The sequence below is a fragment of the Anolis carolinensis genome, chromosome 2, assembly GCF_035594765.1.
Source record: "Anolis carolinensis isolate JA03-04 chromosome 2, rAnoCar3.1.pri, whole genome shotgun sequence".
NCBI lineage: Eukaryota > Metazoa > Chordata > Lepidosauria > Squamata > Dactyloidae > Anolis > Anolis carolinensis.
Window position 1 is genome coordinate 214,423,338 of NC_085842.1, and position 21,245 is coordinate 214,444,582.

At 41.2% G+C, this 21,245-nt stretch overlaps 1 long non-coding RNA gene across 2 annotated transcripts in view; it reads right to left on the bottom strand.

The window, feature by feature from the left end:
* Positions 1–21,245, bottom strand: part of LOC134296535 (uncharacterized) — a 51,158-nt gene that overhangs the window by 17,303 nt on the left and 12,610 nt on the right. The window contains exon 1 of one of the 2 annotated variants that reach the window (XR_010003316.1): positions 709–1,554. The exons of the other annotated variant lie outside the window; for it this stretch is intronic. This is a non-coding gene — a long non-coding RNA (uncharacterized LOC134296535). Of the gene's footprint in view, positions 1–708; positions 1,555–21,245 lie in introns of those variants that run through there. 2 annotated transcript variants of the gene reach the window in all.

Here is a 21,245-nt window from a genome sequence, read left to right on the forward strand (position 1 = left end):
GGTTTGGGGACCCCTGCTCTACTGTATATACATACTGTAACAAATAACTACTATAGGAGGCTTGGAAAGGTAAAGGTAAACGTTTCCCCCTGATATTAAATCTAGTTGTGCCCGATTCTGGGGTTGGTGCTTATCTCCATTTCTAAGCCAAGAGCCGATGTTGTCCGTAGACTCCTCCAAGGTCATGTGGCCGGCATGACTGCATGGAGTGCCATTACATTCCCGCCAGAGCGGTACCTATTGATCTACTCTCATTTGCATGTTTTCAAACTGCTAGGTTGGCAAAAGCTGGGGCTAACAGCGGGAGCTCACCCCACTCCCCAGATTAGAACCACCAACCTTTCGGTCAGCAAGTTCAGCAGCTCAGCAGTTTAACCCACTGCTATTCCCAACAGAATCTTCTACTCATGAACTTTTTGAATGCGAGGACTGATACCCAGTAGCAATGTCTTTTAAAAAATACTTCGAACAATAGTAAATCTATGAGCCGTCTTGTTCCTCCCAAAGATTAAATGGAGGATCGTACCCGCTGAAGATGTGATGCTCCATTTTTGCTCCATTTCTAAAAGGTTCTTGGGATCGGTTCTTGAACCATTCAGAAAGCCTTGTGGTTACACGTGTGGCCTGGAGTCACATAATTCCAACCTCTGACTTCTAGTATTTTCTATAGCTCCACCAGAATGTGCTCTGACCCAATTTGGGACTCACTCGGTTATGAAGATGTTTGGAAGAGCTGACAATCCTCGTGGAAATTATTCTGCTTGCCCCCATTCTTCACAGACATAAGTGGAGCTCAGCTAGTCTTCTCCAATTAGAATTCTTGATACTTGAAGGCATGCTAAGAAAAGGCTTCAATCCCTTTTTGAACAATTTAATTATCCTTTACGAATTTCATTTTTATCCCCTGTGGAAAAGTATACAAGGAGGAAAATACAGAAAATATAAAACATGGTGAACACGAAATTAAGCCAGCCTTCGGACCTCCCTAAACTGCAGCTTTCCAATGCTTGCCCAAGCACACAAATAGTGCTTTAATTCAGGAAACTGCTCTGTCTGTGAACCTCAGCTGGAATGCCTCGATTAATAAGAATGAATTTCCACATGACTTTGTTCTCTGGATTTGATGCATGGACAGTCTCGTCACAAGCTCACCCTCGGCAGATTTTAGAGGCTGGAGAAAATAGGCTCAGAGGAGAATCAAGCCAGATAGGTGCAGTTTTAGGTAAACCCCATCATTACACAATGTAGTGATATACAGCTAAACCTAACAACAACTTACAGGTACATGAGACCATCAATGACCAAATCCTGAAAGGTCCACCACCTTTCTTCTTACTCTTCCTCAGCTCCTTCTTTTCTTTATTTACATTAGAAAAATCACTCTAGAAGAAAATAATTCATTTAGTGAAGATTGTGAAGTCACCTCTTTCCAAATTGCCTTCTGGCAGGTTTTCTAAGCAATGAAAAGTTGGTTTTGATTTACTTTATTAGCAGATATATGCAGCTTATATTGTGTTACATCCGTCATGTTACTTATTTATTTACATTTATATCCTGCCCTTCTCACCCCCGAAGAGGACTTACAAGTCATATGTACATACAATATATTATATTATTAGCATAGCACAATATTAGCATCATATATTACTACATTGTACTATACCACTATACAGCAATATTATTAATAACACTGCATGTAATATATACAGTAGAGTCTCACTTATCCAACATAAACGGGCCGGCAGAATGTTGGATAAGCGAATATGTTGGATAATAAGGAGGCATTAAGGAAAAGCCTATTAAATATCAAATTAGGTTATGATTTTACAAATGAAGCACCAAAACATCATGTTAGACAACAAATTTGGCAGAAAAAGTAGTTCAATACGCAGAAATGCTATGTAGTAATTACTGTATTTATGAATTTAGCACCAAAATATCACGATATATTGAAAACATTGACTACAAAAATGCGTTGGATAATCCAGAACATTGGATAATCGAGTGTTGAATAAGTGAGACTCTACTGTAATATATAATTATGATATTATTATATTGTGTTATTATTAGTAATTATGAGCCTCCTGTGGCCTAGGGGATAAAAGCCTCGTGACTTGAAGGTTGAGTTGCTGACCTGAAGGCTGCCAGGTTCGAATCCCACCCGGGGAGAGTGCGGATGAGCTCCCTCTATCAGCTCCAGCTCCATGCGGGGACATAAGAGAAGCCTCCCACAAGGATGGTCAAAACATCAAAACATCCGGGCATCCCCTGGGCAACGTCCTTGCAGACGGCCAATTATCTGGTAGACTCTGGTTGCTCCTGACACGAAAAAAATTAGTAATTATATTGCATTACAATATTATGATCAATATTATTCGTACATACAATATATTATATTATTAGCATAGCACAATATTAGCATCATATATTACTACATTGTACTATACCACTATATGCAATATTATTAGTAATATTACATGTAATATATAAAATACAATTCTAGTATTGTATTATTAGTAATTATATTGCATTACAATATTATTATCAATATTATATGTACATACAATATATATTATTAGCATAGCACAATATTAGCATTATATATTACTACATTGTACTATAGCGTTCCCTCACTACTTTGTGGTTCACTTTTCACGGATTCGCTGTTTCGCGGTTTTTCAATAAACTCTAAAAGACTATTATAAATCATAAAAAATTACAATTTACAGCCTAAGGAAGGGAGGAAGGAGAAGCTGAAGGGAGAGAAAAGGAGCCCAAGTGGCAACGGGAGAAGGAGATGATTTATCAACACGCAATTGGTTGATAAAGACATAAAATAGTGTATAACTACTAAAATAATGTATAAATATTAAAATAAATATAGTGTCCCTACTTCGTGGATTTTCACTTATTGCGGGTGGTCCTGGAACCTAACCCCAGCAATAAGTGAGGGAACACTGTATACCACTAGACTGTAATATTATTAGTAATGTAATAATAATAATAATAAAAACTTTATATACTGCTCCATCTCCTCGAGAGGACTCGGGGCAGTTTCCAGCATGAACATAAAAAACATTAAATACCCCATACAACAAAGTTAAACACAGTAAACATAATAAACAACATCATAAGACAGAAGCAAAACAATTCTATTAAAAGTAGACATAAAATTACAAATCCAAATCAATATACTTCTTCAAGGATTCAAATACAGTAGAGTCTCACTTATCCAACGTTCTGGATTATCCAACGCATTTTTGTAGTCAATGTTTTCAATGCATTGTGATATTTTGGTGCTAAATTTGTAAATACAGTAATTACTACATAGCATTAATGTGTAATTAACTACTTTTTCTGTCAAATTTGTTGTATGACATGATGTTTTAGTTTGTAAAATCATAACCTATTTTGATGTTTAATAGGCTTTTTCTTAATCTCTCCTTATTATCCAACATATTTGCTTATCGAACGTTCTGCCGGCCCATTTATGTTGGATAAGTGAGACTCTACTGTACCAGTAAACATGACTTCAAGGTGGACAAAATGTGTAGTCCACACACTGCCTTGCCAGAGAAAGAAGAGATGTGCCACGCAGGTGAATAATAAAGAATAAGTGGTTTATTCTTCCTAAATCCAGAACAACATATGTACAATGTGATCAGTTGCACCAACTCACATAATGTCGTTTCATGAGAGATTAAAAATAGTCTTTCATTTGTCCATGCCGATAAATTCCTTCCAGTAGCTCATGAAGCGAGAGCACACTTCAAACTATGTCTCTCTTTCTCTCTCTCTGCTTCTCTCTTCCAACTCTCTCTGCACCTGCTTAGCTCAAGCCTGAACAAAAATGCAATAGTATCAAAAACTCCCAGGCTTAACCAGCTCTCTAGACATGGCTCAACCAATAACCTTCATGCATCTTATTTTGCAGCTGACACATAGACATTAGCTGATTTCTTACATATGGTAACAGTCCCTTCCTTCCAACATACATTTGCTCAAAGAACAGGCGGAATACGCAAGGGGGGGATTTCATATTTTCATATTTTCCTGAGCGATCCAGAATAAGAATAACATGGAAATGTCAGAGGGGTGGGTGGTATTAATATGAAGTTTCACAAATAGAGATGAACAAATTGGTAAATGTCAATTTTATTCTGTTTCAAATTTGTCCAGACTTCAATTTGTTTAATTGCATTTCCATTTTGGTTTCTAACTCATTTTAAAAAAAACACACACACAATTTTGGTTTCTAACTCGTAAAAAAAAAAAAACCACACGTACACGAAATGTTTGCGTAATTAACCTCTCTTTTTTTGGGGTACTTGCAGTACTTGTTTCCTAATACAAGCAACTTGCGCTCACATTTTCCCTGGTATATTTCCAGAAGTCATTTTCTTAGAGTATGTGGTTTTGTGTGCACTTTCCCTTAATACACATTGTTGACTTCCTTTTGAAATCCTGGTCTTAGAAGAAGCTGGGGACTTTCACGTCTTTGCTGACTTATGGCAACCCTTACACCAGTGTTTCTCAACCTGGGGGTCGGGACCCCTGATGGGGTAGCAAGGGGGCTTCAGAGGGGTCACCAAAGACCAAAGAAAAACACATATTTCTGATAGTTTTAAGCAACCCCTTTGGCAGAGCAGGCTGAAGATCTCTCCACCTGTCCTTTGGCCCAGTTCTATCATTGGTGGGATTCAAGGGGCTCTTTGATTGTAGATAAACTGTAAATCCCAACAACTACAACTCTTAAATGTCAAGGTCTATTTTCCCCAAACTCCACCAATGTTTGCATTTGAGCATAGTAAGTATCTGGCAAAGCTTGGTCCAGATCCGTCATTGTTTGAGTCCACAGTGCTCTCTGGATGTAGGTGAACTACAACTCCTCAACTCAAGGTCAATGCCCACCAAACCCTTCCAATATTTTCTTTTGGTCTTGGGAGTTCTGTGTGCCAAGTTTGGTTCAAGTCCATCGTTGGTGGATTTCAGAATGCTCTTTGATTGTAGGTGAACTATAAATCCCACAAGTGTTAATGAGCAATTTAGAGCATCATTGGATAGTGAGTTCCAAGCTGTGGGTTAAACCTGGTGAGAATAGAAGCCAATAATTTCCAGAATATAACTCACCAAGTTGAAGCAGAAGCCACCAAAGAATTTTATTTAATTTCAGCTGAAAGTGATGCCAGCCTGCAATAGTTCACCAAAAATAGACTGGGATACATAACATAGCAAAGCATGCACTTTTATACAGTTTTCAAAATTCCCACTGCTCCTGGCTGGACCCAGCTTTGCTGTGATTGGCAGGGGCTCCCTGGAGAGGTGGGAGCTTGACACGCCTCGGCCAATGAGAGAGCGCTGCCTGCCTTCGAAAGAGGAGCTGGCAAGTCTCTGTACAATACAATGGAGGAGGTGATGGCTGATAATGGGATTAAGTATGAGCTGCTGGACTTGCAGACTGAAAGGTCCCAGGCTCAAACCCCAAGAGCGGCGTGAGCGGCCGCTGTTAGCTCCTGCTTCTGCCAACCTAGCAGTTCGAAAACATGCCAATGTGAGTAGATCAATAGGTACTGCTCCGGGGGGAAGGTAACAGCGCTCCATGCAGTCATGCCAGCCACATGACCTTGGAGGTGTCTATGGACAATGCCGGCTCTTCGGCTTAGAAATGGAGATGAGCACAAACTCCCAGAGTCAGACTCCCAGAGTCAGAGTCAGGGGCCGGGCTGTGGCGCAGCTGGCTAGTAACCAGCTGCTACAAATCACTACTGACCGAGAGGTCATGAGTTCGAAGCCCGGGTCAGGTTAAGCCTCCGACCATTAAAAAAAATAGCCCCGGCTTGCTGTTGACCTATGCAGCCCCGAAAGACAGTTGCATCTGTCAAGTAGGGAAAATTTAGGTACGCTTTATGCGGGAAGCTAATTTAACTAATCTACAAAACCATAAAACTGCTCACGAGGAAAAGAATGAGGAAGAACAGCCACCAATGGACGGTGAAGCAACAGCTCCCCCTGTGGCCGGAATCGTGAAGCTGGAAAGATGTTAAAATGCCTCTGTGTCTGTCTAAAAAAACTGAATGTTGTTTGTCTGTTGGCATTGAATGTTTGCCATATATGTGTTCATTGTAATCCGCCCTGAGTCCCCTTCGGGGTGAGAAGGGCGGAATATAAATACTGTAAATAAATAAATAAATAAAATGACTGGACTTAACATCAGGGGAAACCTTTACCTTTACTTTGTGTGGGATCAACAACCCTGTTGAAAGTCTCTGCATGTACAGTCTCTGATGAAGCCTAGTGTCCCCAAACACCAAAAACTCCCATATAAGTCCAACAGAAAATATTTGTCTAATGGCTGAGTTATGACTGACCCTTCCTGGGCCCATTGTCAGATGGTCTAGCGAGAGCCCCAGGGCCCTGCAAGCCCGACCTGGCTATGGATTCATTGATTGATTTAGCAAGTAGTCTGACACACACTGGCCAGCCTTATTGTGAGAGTACAGTCATGGCAGATGAAGCTTGGTTTTCGGATCAGGATGTGACACAGCGGGGAGGCGGTGGCAAATTCCCTGGTTCTTCGCAGATAGAGAATTGCCCTTCATGTTGGGTGATCCAAGATGTCCATAGACCCTATCATTCCAGATGGCCTAGTTTTCAGCCCTCCGAGGTCTGGTCTGATCAGAGCCATTTACTTATTGTCCATGCAAATGGGCTTGATGAAATCCTTTGTTAGGGGATTATTGTCTCAGGAAGTTTGGAAACTCCAAGAGCCATGAGTTGGTGGCTTTTATGAAACAGGCTGCTTTCCTTCATATTTTTCATATAGGCATACATACATATAGAGAACAAGGAATGGGGCGGGGGAGCATACACAGAGTTCATAGGAAAAGGGGGAATCAAGCATGGTCATGGAAAGTCCTTAAGAGTTCATAAGAGTTCATGGGGGTGTATAGAAGGCCCTAGGATCACTGAGTAGCCAGAGTCCATTCATAAAACAGAATTTTCATTCTTAAAAAGGAATCTAATTAATAAATAATAGCCAAATTGGTCAGATGCTAGTTTGGGTTACAGGGGCATTGCCATGCCAGGCCATGGGGCCATGGAAAAGCCTTAGGTTTCCATATGGGGAGAGATAGGGGATTATGGCATCATTCCAGCCTGGTGTCCTTGGCAAAACTATGAATTCCATGTTTTTGAACTATCTTTTACATAGTTCTGGGGGGGGGGGGTCACCTCTTATCACACAAGTACAACTCACAAATGGCTAAACCAATTCCTTCTCAATGCCACCAGTATTCAAATTTGGGCGTGTTGAGTATTTGTGCCAGATTTGGTCCAGTGAATGAAAATACATCCTGCATATCAGATATTTACATAAGGATTTGTAACAGTAGCAAAATTACAGTTATGAAGGAGCAACGGAAATAATTTTATGGTTGGGGTTCACCACAACATGAGGAATTGTATTAAGGGGTCGCGGCATTAGGAAGGTTGAGAACCACTACCTTAGGTGAAACTATCACAGGGTTTTCTTGGATGACATTTGGAAAAACTGGGGATATGTTTAAACATGTGTGTTGGTTCAGGAAGAGGGTTAAAATGCAAGCGACTGTACTTCTCCCCCTGTTTGAAGTGATTCACTGTTATGTTTAAAACAGCTGCAAGGATGCCAACAACACTTCAAACCAATTCCAGAATAGTTCCTGTTTTCACTGGCCACCTTACTGGGAAGAATATAACTTAGGGCTCTGTTAAACCCCTTGTCTCACTGCAGGGGACTGGAACTCCAGTGTTGTTTATTTACACTTAAAAGGATTTACTGCCAGCTTCTTCTTACACCTAAATCTCTCATTACATGCAAACTTATTTCAGATTCCACACTTTCTTTTATCAATTCACAAATCTCTCCATTTGCTCAAGGAGCTAATTGGCAGCCTTGCTGTGCTGGAGTTTCAGAAGAAGTGTTAGCATATCTTCCAGAAGCGGTTCAAACAGAATTAGGTGCCATTCCTAATTAGTCCCAACCAATGGAATTTCCAAAAATATTTTTCTCACCAAGAGGAGTCTATTGACTGACATGTTTATCCAAACGCATTCTGCAAGGAAGGCAGAAGGAAGACAGTTTGCTTCTCACCTACTCATTACATTTCCTCTATCCATTGACAAGAAGATGGATAAGTTGTTTTTTGTAGCGGGTTGACAGATAATTTTCATGGATGGTTTGACCAGTTCCCTCATCTGAAATATTTCCTACAGCATCGGGTGCAGGTGTGATAATAATAATAATAATAATAATAATAATAATAATTGTATTTTTATACCCCGCCACCATCTCCCCAGAGGGATTCGGGGCGGCTCACAGGTGTACAACAAGATAGTGTGTGAATCTTCTCATGATGTTTGCAAAACTTCCAGTAAAGATGCTCCCCAGAGTTCTGGGAAAGTTCAAGATCTCTATCACCTTAATTCATTTTAGGTGTGTGAATTTAGAATCTGATACATTTGGAATTTGCATAGTGGAAGAATAGGCCTAAATACCCCAAAGGCACCAGAACGTGGTGAAATGTATTCCACACTGGGCATGCGTACTCAGCAGCAGAGTAGCAAAGCTCAAGGGCAGATGTCTTCACTGTATCTGGTTGTGATCCCCAGGTTGCGCCAGTCAACTTTCGTATGATATTATTTCTAGCACCCACTTTTTGCTTAATATTCAAACAGTGCTTCTTATAAGTCAGACCACTGTCCAAAGTAACTCCCAGGTATTTTGGTGTGCTGCAATGCTCCAGTGGGATTCCTTCCCAGGTAATCCTCAGGGCTCGAGATGCTTGTCTATTCTTAAGATTAAAAGCACACGTCTACATTTTAGATGGATTAGGAATAAGTTGGTTTTCCCTGTAATAGGCAGTAAGACCACCTAAAGCTTCAGAAAGCTTCTGTTCAGCCATTTCAAAGCTCCCTGCTTGAGCAGTGATGGCACAATCTTCAGTAGAGATAAAAACTCTCTGTCCCTTCTGGCAGTGGCTTGTCATTTGTGTAAATGAGACATGTCACATTATCACAGGATATCTACACCCTACACAGCTGGAAAAATTATACTGTTTAGCCGGTATTGCACCACCTAACATCTGCTGGGAACTAGCAGCCAATAATGGAAGAGCGCCCCGTTAGTCGTCCCGTTAGTCAGCCCGTTAGTCTTAAGAAAATGAGCTACAAAGTAATATATACAGAGAAGTCATAATGCCCATAGGGTGCCTCGTTAGTCGCCCCATTAGTTGCCCCATTAGTCACCCCGTTAGTTACCCCATTAGTTGCCCCGTTAGTCTTAGGGAAAGGGGCTACAAAGAAATATATACAGAGAAGTCATAATGCCCACAGGGCATCCACAGGTGCCCCATCAGGCACCCCATCAGTCTCCCCTTCAGTCATCCCATCTGGGGCAAGTCAACTCCTGCTCTTCTCCCTGAGCCTGATCTTGCACTGGAGCCTCCAGATGGCGTAGTGGACTAAGTGACTTGAAGGTTGGGTTGCTGACCTGAAAGCTGCCAGGTTCGAATCCCACCTGGGGAGAGTGCGGTTGAGCTCCCTCTATCAGCTCCAGCTCCATGCGGGGACATGAGAGAAGCCTCCCACAAGGATGGTAAAAACATCAAAAACATCCTGGCGTCCCCTGGGCAACGTCCTTGCAGACGGCCGATTCTCTCACTCCAGAAGCGACTCAAGTTGCTTCTGACACGAAAAAAAAATAAATAAAAAATCTTTCACTGTTTCTTCCAAGCATAGAGGGGCCAGCTCCCGATCAGCATTACGACCTCATCACAAAGGGCACTTTTCGGTGGCATGTGCTGGCTCCGCCCAACTTTACCCACAGAGCCTGCCGGTTCCCATCAAATGACATCGCTGGGCCTCCATGGGTGAAGTAAGGTGGATCCGGCTTCCCATGTTGCCACAGAATCAATGGGGGGAAGCCATGCACTCCATGCGTGCTCCACTCTTCCCCCATGGTATCACCCTCAGTTGGAGGGGAATGGAGCACCGGGTTCCCAATGCCCCCTGACGATGCCCAAAGTTTTCAGCGGCCATGCGACAAGGTAGTTAGTAAGCTCCAAAGTGTCAGGCTGCTCAGGTGCCTGTTTGACATTTGCCCCTGATTCGGCTACTTGGAGAGAACCTTCTAACCCATCATCTTCATCCTCCACCAAGGTCCTGGCAGGGGGAATTGCTTCTCCTGCAAAACTAAGGCCACTCCCTAGGTCCCATGGCCATCAAACAAAAGATAGGGAAGACAGGATCCTTGATGAGGGCACTGTGGCTTTGTACATTCTCTCCCTAGAGATGTTCATTTGTTGCAACGCTGTCATATTTTCAAGTACTGAATAAAAATCTGCCCAAATCTGTTTTTGATCTGTGATTTTAAAATGTTAATAACGGTAATAGCATTTGTCAACATATTGGTCATAATCATGTTGAATTTTTGTTCAGTTGGATTTATTGCATGAAAGTCTCTGCAAATCTTGATATTGAAAGTGGAGGGATTGAATGAATGACACAGAATGGGTCCCAAATGCCAACCCAGGCTGAATTTTGTGCATGTTGGAATACTTATAAATAAGATCATTCTTTAATAACGCAACCTAGTACAGTACAAGCTCCGTATTTGTGGGGGGAATATGTTCCAACCACCAAACCATATCCCCATGAATACATGAAAACACAGATAATAGAAAGCTATATTTTGACTATACATTTGACTATTCCATGAAATAGCTCTGAGGGACCTTGAGAGGCCCACAAACACTTCATGGAGGAAGAAGGGATTTTCTGGAGTTTGGGAAGTGAATCTGGATACTAACTCCATGGATAAGGGCAGTCATATTATACAGTGTGGCTGAACTTCTGTCTCCTTGCCTAGCATTGTGTAAGCACCAATCCAACAATGTTCTATGGCAAGGCAAGTTAACTTATGCCAATGTATTTATTACTTTAAATAAAGATGTCTGCTGAATTTTCAGAGTAACGATTTAAAAAACCCTGAATTTCACACAATTCCCACTTACTCTGACATTCATCTCTAAGCAATGTATTACAGGTGTGCTGTATATTATAGTTTTAGACAGCAACAAGTCCAGAAATGCCTAGAAGAGCACACGGTATGCCACAGACCAGGAATTCTAGCTACAATGCTGTCACATGTCATGTGCACTTGGCTATGAAGCTTCTGCTGAGCTGCCCAGGCAAGAAAATACTTGGGGAAAAGAAATTTTGTCTAGAAGGTAAACATTGTTAGTTAATGATATGACCAGCTTATATCTAAGTATTTGCTACTATATTTATTTATTTATGTAAAACATTTATATTTCGTCCTTCTCACCCAGGAGGGGACACAGGGCGGAACACAATATATACTCCAACCATTCAATGCCAGGGCATAAAAAACTATAAATAAATATAAGCACTAAAATCAGTTATCTTCCCATTAAAAACAGTTATTTAAAACCGTCATGTCAATCATACCGGAACTGGTCAGCAGGTTAAGGTTTCCTAATTATTGCCTTATTACACTGTCCCAAAGGCTTGGTCCCACAGCTAAATTTTTTCTATCTTTCTAAAGGACAGGAAGGAGGGGGTGATCTAATCTCACCAGGGAGGGAGTTCCATCACTGAGAAGGCCTGTCTCTCATCCCCGCCAATCGTGCTTGTGACGGGGGCAAGACCAAAAGCAGGGCCTCCCCAGAAGATCTTAATATCCGTGGTGGTTCATAGATAGGGATGTGTTTGGACAGGTAGATTGGCCTGGGCCATTTAGAGCTTTATAGTACAATGCCAGCACTTTGAATTGTGCTCAGTAGCAAACAGGCAGCCAGTGGAGCTGACACAACATGGGAGTTGTATGCTCCCTGTATGCCGTCCCAGTTATTAATCTGGCTGCCCCTCGTTGGACTATTTGAAGCTTCTGAACAGTCTTCAAAGGCAACCCCACATAGAGCACATTGTAATAGTGTATCCTAGATGTAACAAGAGCGTGAAACACCATGGTCAAGTCTGATTTCCCAAGGTATGGGCACAATTGGTGTACAAGTTTTAATTGTGTGAAGGCCCCCCCTAGCCACCGTTGATACCTGAGATTTGAGGTTCAGCAATAAGTTCAGGAGGACTCCAAGCTACGAACCATGGGGAGTGTAACCCCATCTAGCACAGGCTGTAATCCTATACCCTGTTCAGCCTTATGACTGACCAGGAGGACCTCTGTGTTGTCTGGATTCAACTTCTTCCTCATCCAGACTGTCACAACAGCCAGGCACCAATGTGTGCAAATGAATGTTCATAAATCCTGTACTGCAAGAATTTGTCTTCCCTGATTCTTCTAATATTTGATAGCTTTAGTGATGAAGGTGTATTGGGAAAATATAATACTTGTATTGGAAACTATATATTGAATGTAATCATATTAGAAATAGGAATACGAGAATATGTAATCACAAGCAGAATGTGTGCATATAGCCCCAAAATACACTTTCACCCTAAGTGCCAGAGACATATGTCAAGTGTCAACAAGAATAGATAAGCTAATGGACAAAAGACAAATTAAGGCTTTTGGGATGTCAAGATAAGACCTGGCGCCATGTAGGAGTGCTAATGACTCTCTGACAAGCTAAGATAGGGGGGAATTCCTTAATTAATGGTTCCCTGAGAGCCTAGATAGGAATTCCTTAGATATGGCCTAATGGAGGGTCAGAGGTCTTGAAAGTAGCCTATATTTTAGGAAAATGCAAAAGTAGCTTTTAGTAAAGTGCAAAGTAAGACTTTTTTTGACACTAATTGGTGATGGATAATGCCTATATAACGTAGATAGAGGAAGGCAAAATAGTATATAAGGACCTGTGTTTCTTTGTTCTGTACCTTCGCTTTCCTGATTACAGGGGAAGGTCCTTTACTTATTGCTTATTTTCTCTGGCCACTGAGAATAAACATCTCTTTTTCTACAGCCACTGGAACTCTCTTTGTCTCATTACCTCAAACCTTTGTCTGCCATTTCATTAGTATAATCAGGAATTGAAGTTCTGTCTCTTTTGTAGCAAGTCTATCCTTTTTTGTGCATTCTCTTCTTTCAACACCTGAACAGCTTCCTTAGCATCTGGTGGAAAGGAGTAGTAGAGTTGGACATCATCGGTGTACAGATGGCACCCCACTCCAAAATTCCGGATGATCTCACCAGGAGGCTTCATGTAGATGTTAAACAACATATATAAATAAATATATGCACTAAACTATCTGACAACTTCATTTAAAGGCATGAGGTAGACACAATACTGAAACAAAAGCAATTTCTTGCTTGCTAATTCTCTACTTCAATAGGCATTTTTCTGCTAAGCTTTTTAAGGGAGGGCAGCTGTTCTGTTAACTTCCACCAAAGAGCATTCTGAACTGAACCAAGGATGGAATTCAACCAAATTTGGCATCTATCTGGCAGGTGGCGAGAGCCAGGCACCTGGGACCCCACAGCAAGGCCCAGTCCCGGATCCGGCGCAGCGAGACAAGTCAGTCTGGCAGGAGATGGGAGACGGGCAATGGAGGCCCTGCGGCAGAGCCCAGGCCTGGCGGGAAGCCTCTCACCCGACTCCCGTCTTCGCTGGGCCCGGCAGGAGATGGGAGATAGGCAAGGAAGGCCCCGTGGGAGGGTCCAGGCCTGGCAGGAAGCTTCTTGCCTGACTCCCATCTTTGCCAAACCTAGCAGAAGATGAGAAACTGGCAACCGCTCTGAAATGGCTAATCTACCCCTTGGGGGTTACGACCCCCAGGTTGAGAACTGCTGACTTAGGCAGAACAACACTTTTGCCTTCCAGCAACTTCCTCCCGAATCGCTTCCTCTTTTTCCTCCTGAGGCATGCAAGTTTGACTCTGTTCTTTGTTCACATTGAGCTATCTATGCTTTTCTCGCATTGACTTTATTCTATTTTTAAAAGTTACTTTTACTGATGATTCAAAGGAAGAATGGTGAAGGCATGAGCCATGCAAAACTGGGTGTTATATCATTTGTCGGGACATCAGGAGTTCTTTTGACAGGAGTAAATATTTTGCTTTGAACTCCCTGGAGCAAATGTCTGAAGACCAAGCTGTCAGGAAACATGTGCTAAATATAAAATCCAAATATTTACTCACTTAAAATATTTATACCCTGCCTCTCAAAAGTAGTTAGATTAAAGCAACAACAATAATAAAAAAAATTGTATGGTAAAACTAAGATGAACTTGAGGCAAAGTTAAGTTTAAAATAGCAGCCAAAATGAAGGGAGACAACCCCATTAAAAGTCTAACCCCACAACCATGACTTCAGCTGGCATTTAAATTCACAACCATGGATGCACCTACACTGTAGAATTACTTCAGTTTGAAACCACTTTAATTTCCATGGTTTAATGCTATGGACTCATGAGAGTCATAGTTTTGCGAGATCTTTAAACTTCTCTGATAGTTCCGGCACCTCACCCAACTATAACTCCATGATTCTATAACATTGAGTCATGGTAGTTAAAGTGGTGTAAAACTGCAGTAATTCAAAACAACAGATTGGTAGTGAGACCCTATGGACCTCATCCTATTTGGGACAGAAAGTAGAGTGAATCATATTCTTACAATAGCATTTCATGCCTTTCTGGTTTAAAGAAAAATTGATAATTTATTCACTGCCATCACACATGATGGACTCTGACAATTTCTAGAGAAATTATCCACTTATTGAACAATCACGCAGAGAAGTGTAGTTTCCACCCATATCTCTTTCCTTCCTTCCTTCCTTCCTTTTATAAAAAAACAGAAAACTTCACTATTGCAAAAGTCCTAAATCTTGAGGTCATGGAAAGATGTTACTGTGACACCTCTAAGCTGCGAGAGCACTGGGAACCAGACACGGAGGCCAATAAACAATCTAATATCTTTATTAAAGAAATAAAGGAGTCAAACAAAAATAAGCAGAGTATTTAGTTCAGCAATAGACCTTTTAGGAAAGGTCAAATATAGTCCAGTAATGTGAAGTTAGATGTCCAGTATTAGAGTTCAAAGTTTTAAATCCAATAACCGAAACACACTCAAACTTCCAAGCAGTTTGAGTGGGGAAATAAGCAAGGTCTTTCAAAGAGTCCCAGGTTCAATGTCCAAGGCTAGGATAACAAGGCAAGGCAAAGTTGGTCGTGGTGGAACTGAATCGCAGTCCAGACTTGGCAGGGAGACGAGACGCAACGCCCAGTCTACTCGAGAGTAGCGGGTCGCAGGAACTGGAGGTGATGTTGGTTTCCCAACTGACACGTTGACACTGCGATGGCCAGCCTGCGTGTAGAACTTTAATGGGACTTCGAATCTTCCCTCAAACCAGGTGCCTGAACACTTTTTCCCAAGGGAAATGGACTGAAGACAACAACTTGCCAGATGCAAACTTCCCTGGAAACTCTCAAGGGAATCGGATTAATTAGCGTCCTCTCTCTCCGCTAATCTCGTGCTTTTCTTCCTATTCTCCTTCTCAGAGCGGAATGTTTTCAGAAACAATCTTCTATCAAAAGGAGCACTCTCCGGGGAACCAGGCTCTGTTTCAAGGGCTTTGGGCTAAAACTGTCAACAGGGAACATCTGGAAGGGAGCAGAATCTTGCTGAGTTGGCACAAACCCCATGTCCTCTTCAGTCTGATCCATAATGGCTGCGGGGTCATGACTCGAGGGTCCCTGAGACATCACAGTTACTGCTTCAAGGACTTTGAAGAAGACCAACCTATCAGAAGGGTTAAAAATTACCTAAGTATTTTAATTACAAAAATGTGAGTCGAGCACTGAAAGGATTAAATGGATGCAATGATTCAGCAAAAGCTGCCGTTCAGTATAAGCAGGTTCGCCTGTAGCTTAGTAGGCCTCAGTGTGAGTAGGCCTCAGTGTGAGTAGGCCTCAGTGTGAGAAGCTTCAGTGAGAGAAACCCCAGGTTGAAGGCCTCATATGTGAAGCTCCAGTGTGAAGGCTTCTGTGTGTAAAGCTACTATGTGAAGCTCCTGAGTAAGTTTGGTGTGAGAGGAGGCTCTGTGAGAGTGAAGCAGTTTTATCTGCATGAGAAAGAAGCCCAGCATGGAAGCAAAGAAGGAAGTATAAAGAACTTTATTTGTTATGGAAACCTTGTTTTTGTAAATAGTGCAACCATATTATTTTGTTACAAAGAAAAGCCTTCTAAGAAATAGATAACATTGGTCTGTGTTGTTTTTGTTCTTTTTATCGCTTTTGCTACTGGTGCTGGGTCACGCTGCTGCTAATAAGTTACTCTGCTATACGTTTATGGGGAGGGTCTTTTGTTTATTAGTCAACTTGACCAACACAACCTGGTACAGTAGAGTCTCACTTATCCAACACTCGCTTATCCAACGTTCTGGATTATTCAACGCATTTTTGTAGTCAATGTAGTCTATACATTGCGATATTTTGATGCTAAATTAGTAAATACAGTCATTACTACATAGCATTACTGCGTATTGAACTACCTTTTCTGTCAAATTTGTTGTATAACATGATGTTTTGGTGCTTAATTTGTAAAATCATAACCTAATTTGATGTTTAATAGACTTTTCCTTGATCCCTCCTTATTATCCAACATATTCGCTTATCCAATGTTCTGCCAGCCCATTTATGTTGGATAAGTGAGACTCTACTGTATTTCCAAATTTTAACAAACAAACAAAAAAAAAAACGGGGAAAGCAACAGTAACACACTGTCAGAATTTGGAAATCCCAAGTCTACAAAAATGGAAAATATTGCTACAGTGAATTAGAGGTTTATCAAAATTGCGCATTTTCTGAAGAATATGTATTTTTGAAAAATGGCTGTTACAGTTGCATGAAAGATGATGTGTGGCAACAAAAGGCGCACCAAGACACATCTAAAGACTGCCAACAAGAGCACCCACACTTTCACATCACTGAAACGATCCAAAAGGGAGAAATCTGACAGTTCCCATCCCAACTTATAATAAGCACCTTTTGTTGTTTCTACGCAAATTGGGAGCTCTGGAGTCGCTTGATCCCTGACTCAAAAAACCTCAGTTTCTACACCCTTTAGAAACAAAATCCTATAGGCAACTAACAGAGGTACTTGTGATGTCTCAGAGACCCTCGAGTCATGACCCCGCAGCCATTATAGATCAGACTGAAGAGGATATGGGGTTTTCTCCAACTCAGCAAGAATCTGCTCCCTTCCAGATGTTCCCTGTTGACAGCTTGGGTCCAAAGCTAATTACAAAAGCCCTTGAAACAGAGCCTGGTTCCCCGGAAAGTGCTCCTTTCAATAGGAAATTGTTTCTCAAAACATTCCGCTCTGAGAAGGAGATTCGGAGATGAAGCGCGAGATTAGCGGAGAGAGAGGATGCTAATTAAACCGTTTCCCTTGGGAGTTTTCAGGGAGGGTTGCATCTGGCAAAGTTGTTGTCTTCAGTCCGTTTCCCTTGGGAAAATGTGAACTCAGGCACCTGGTTTGGGGAAGATTTGAAGTTCCATAAAAGTTCTAGGCACAGCCTAGCCATTGCGGTGTCAACGTGTCAGTTGGGAAGTTAACATCGACTCTAGTTCCTGCGGCGCGCTACTCTTGAGTAGACCGGGCATTGCGTCTCGTCTCCCTGTCAAGTCTGGACTGCAATTCAGTTCCACCACGACCAACTTTGCCTTGCTTCCTTGCCTTGCCTTGTTATCCCTGCCTTGGACATTGAACCTGGAACTCTTGTGAAAGACCTTGCTTTATTCCCCACTCAAACTGCTTGGAAGTTTGAGTGTGTTTCGGTTATTGGATTTAAAACTTTGAACTCTAATACTGGACATTTAACTTTATATTACTGGACTATATTTGGCCTTTCCTAAAAGGTCTATTGCTGGACTATATACTCTGCTTATTTTTGTTTGATTCTTTTATTGCTTTAATAAAGATATTAGATTGTTTATTGGCCTCCGTGTTGGTTCCAGTGCTCACGCAGCTTAGAGGCGTCACAGTACTCTTGCATCGTTTGATGGCCTCTGTGGGACTCAATCTTTAAAATGTTTTTTAAGTGTTTAGAAACCATGGAAAGACAGTATGTCATGAGATCCAGCAAGGTGCTTCCTATGTCCTTATCCACCATTTGCCATTTTATATAACTCCTAATTTATTCCTGTTATTTACCACAAAGAGAGAGAGAGAGAGAGAGAGAGAGAGAGAGAGAGAGAGAGAATGCTTACACAGACTCAGACTGATACTTCCTTAGTGTACTGCAGTAATGAATATTATCACATCATTTTGCATTCCCCATACATTCTAAATAAAAACATTCCATTCTGCTCTGTCTGTGGGAACGAGATATATCACACAAGCTTATGAGGGCCAAGGGAGATCTACCATCCTGCCCACATACCCTTTTTCAGAGTTTCCCACAGTCAGCATTCAGATAGAATCAACAACCTTGCCATTGCTGCTACCTGAGAACTGCAAAGCTCATTGAATAAGATGAGAAGTGGGCTTTTAAGATCCATAAAATCTTCATGCGGGATGATGTTTAATTGTATATGCAACTAAAGTCGTTGTTTTTTAAAAGTTCAGTGAAAAGCATTAGTCAGCAATTGAACAAAAAACAGTTGTCTGGCCACCCAGGTAGCTATGCATGCCCATCCCTCAGACTTATGATGCAGAGTATGGGGAGCATTTCTGCAAAATCCACTGTTTCTTTTTATTAGAGAGACACAAACTCCTGCATGACGAGGAGGCTTTATTATTAATAAATCTGCCATTCTTAAACTAGTGTTACAGGGATTCCTCTGCTAAGAGACTCTTCACATTTTCAAGAAGATCTTGATAGCTAGATTCCCTCTCTGTTATCAGACCATTTTATTTCAGAATTGCTTTCTTTGATTCTCAGAAAGATTGAAGCAATTGGCTTGTCTTTGGAAGCACTCTTCATGCTCACAAACGTGGAAGCCGCAAGTCAGTCAAGAGCAGACTTTTGGATCTTGATTTTCATAATCTGACCCTTGATTTTCATAATCTGACAACTTGTTCCCCTACCATTTCATTAATTCCATACGAGCCTGGACTTATGGCAGCATAGCTTCGCATTTTGATTAACCTCACGCAGAGGACAGCTTTGACGGCTTGGCTTTTGGTGATGTGTTGCCATCAGCTCTTTTGGATGGGAGATATAAAAAGTGGAATGTTCCAAAAGGGTTTGTTCTTGGGCCTTGGTCTCTGTTTACCCCAAATGTGATAATATACGGATGAAATACAAGAATTCCACTTTTTTTACAGTGTTCTCAATGTCAAGGGTGTTATAAAATTCCGTATCTTCTGAGCAACTCTGATGCATTCTTTTGTGAGACTGTTGCAAGTCTTATCCTTGAGATTAGTAACTTTTAAGTATGTTTTCTTTTCATCTGTGACTTCCTCTTGTTGTATATACAGTAGAGACTTGCTTATCCAACCCTCACTCATCCAATGTTCTGTATTATCCAATGCAGTCTGCCTCCCGCCCGGATCCACAGCTGTTTCTTTAGGCAGGCAAGGATCACAGATTTTTTTTAAAAATTCACAGGACTGAACTTTTTACAGATTTAACTTCTGACAATGTGGTTATTTTAAGTTCATTTTATGCAATTCTATCTTTATTTGTAGTCCATTTTTAGTAGTCCATGTTTTTGTAGTCAATGTTTTCAATGCATTGTGATGTTTTGGTGCTAAATTCGTAAATACAGTAATTACTATATAATGTTACCGTGTATTGAACTGCTTTTTCTGTTGATTTGTTGTTAAACATGATGTTTTGGTGCTTACTTTGCAAAATCCTAACAAAATTTGATGTTTAATAGGCTTATCCTTAATCCCTCCTTATTATCCAACATTTTCGCTTATCCAATGTTCTGCTGGCCCGTTTATAGTGTGATTTGTATTATGTTGCCTATGTTTTGTCCTATGTTGTTTGGGCCTCTGCCCCATGTAAGCTGTCCCGAGTCCCCACGGGGAGATGGTGGCGGGGTATAAATAAAGTTTTTATTATTATTATTATTATTATTATTATTATTATTATTATTATTATTATTATTATTATGTTGGATAAGCAAGACTCTACTGTACCTGTGTTGTGATTTTGTTGTTGTATGCCAATAAAGGTTGTGTATGTACTACAGTAGGCCCTTCACATCCACAGATTCTGAATCCATGGATTCAAGTATCCTCTGCTTGAAAATATTCCCACAAAAAATCCAAAAAGCATATCTTGATTTTGCCATTTTTATAAGGGACAGCATTTTACTATGCTATTATAATGGCTACTTGAGCATCCATGGAATATTGGTATCCACGAAAGTGAGGGGTGGGTCCTGGAACACACACACATACACACACAGAAGACACCAAGAACCCCATTGTATTTACATGTAAGCCTTACTACAGTTTGATTACAAAGTGCATCAGAATTGAATTTTTTAATTCAGTTCTCTTCATTTACCAAGAAAAAAGCCATCTGAAGTTTACCGAAAAAATGGAAGCAATTATTCATCAGTCTTCCTTAAACAGCTATTAAGAAGAGAAGGCAGAAATCCTTTCATTGCCAAGCCAAATAACAGAAAATGTTTTCAACAGTTAAGTGGGGGTTGTAGATTCTCAAGACATGGGGTGCCTCTCATCGGCAGGCCAGACACGCAACTTGATATTGACTTGGAAATAAGTCCTACTGAGTTCAGTGTGTCTCACGCTCTCTGAAGTGTGCAAAGGATCACGGTTTTAATCTTTTTAAGTAAAGGAAATGGTGTTTTGTTTCCTTAAAAAATATAATTTTTATCAACAAACACTAAACGCAGTCAGTGTTGGTACTATTTTATTACAGATGCTAGCCCAATGCCATTCTATTTTATGGCTGTTTGCTGGAGATTTACCAACTAGCCATTTCCTTTCCAAAAGGAAATATGTTGCAAAAGGACTCATCCCTTTATGATCCTGCTCACTTCGGCCCTTCGAAGTTAGCCCATGACTCAAGGAGAGAGCTCCTTATATGACACAGCTTTATTTGCGGGAGAGTCAGTGACTTAATCGGCAAAAAACGTCCCCTCTTTGTGCTCATTTGCTCCATCCTTTGGAGTCCAGTCTGCTAACAAAGCACCCCCATTGTGAAAGGCAGGCCGGAGCAGCTGCAGGTGTCCTCGAAGTGACACATGACAAAGCCCATTTGTTAATCGGCCCCGTCACATGGCCAGCGGTCCCCTTCTCCAGCCATCG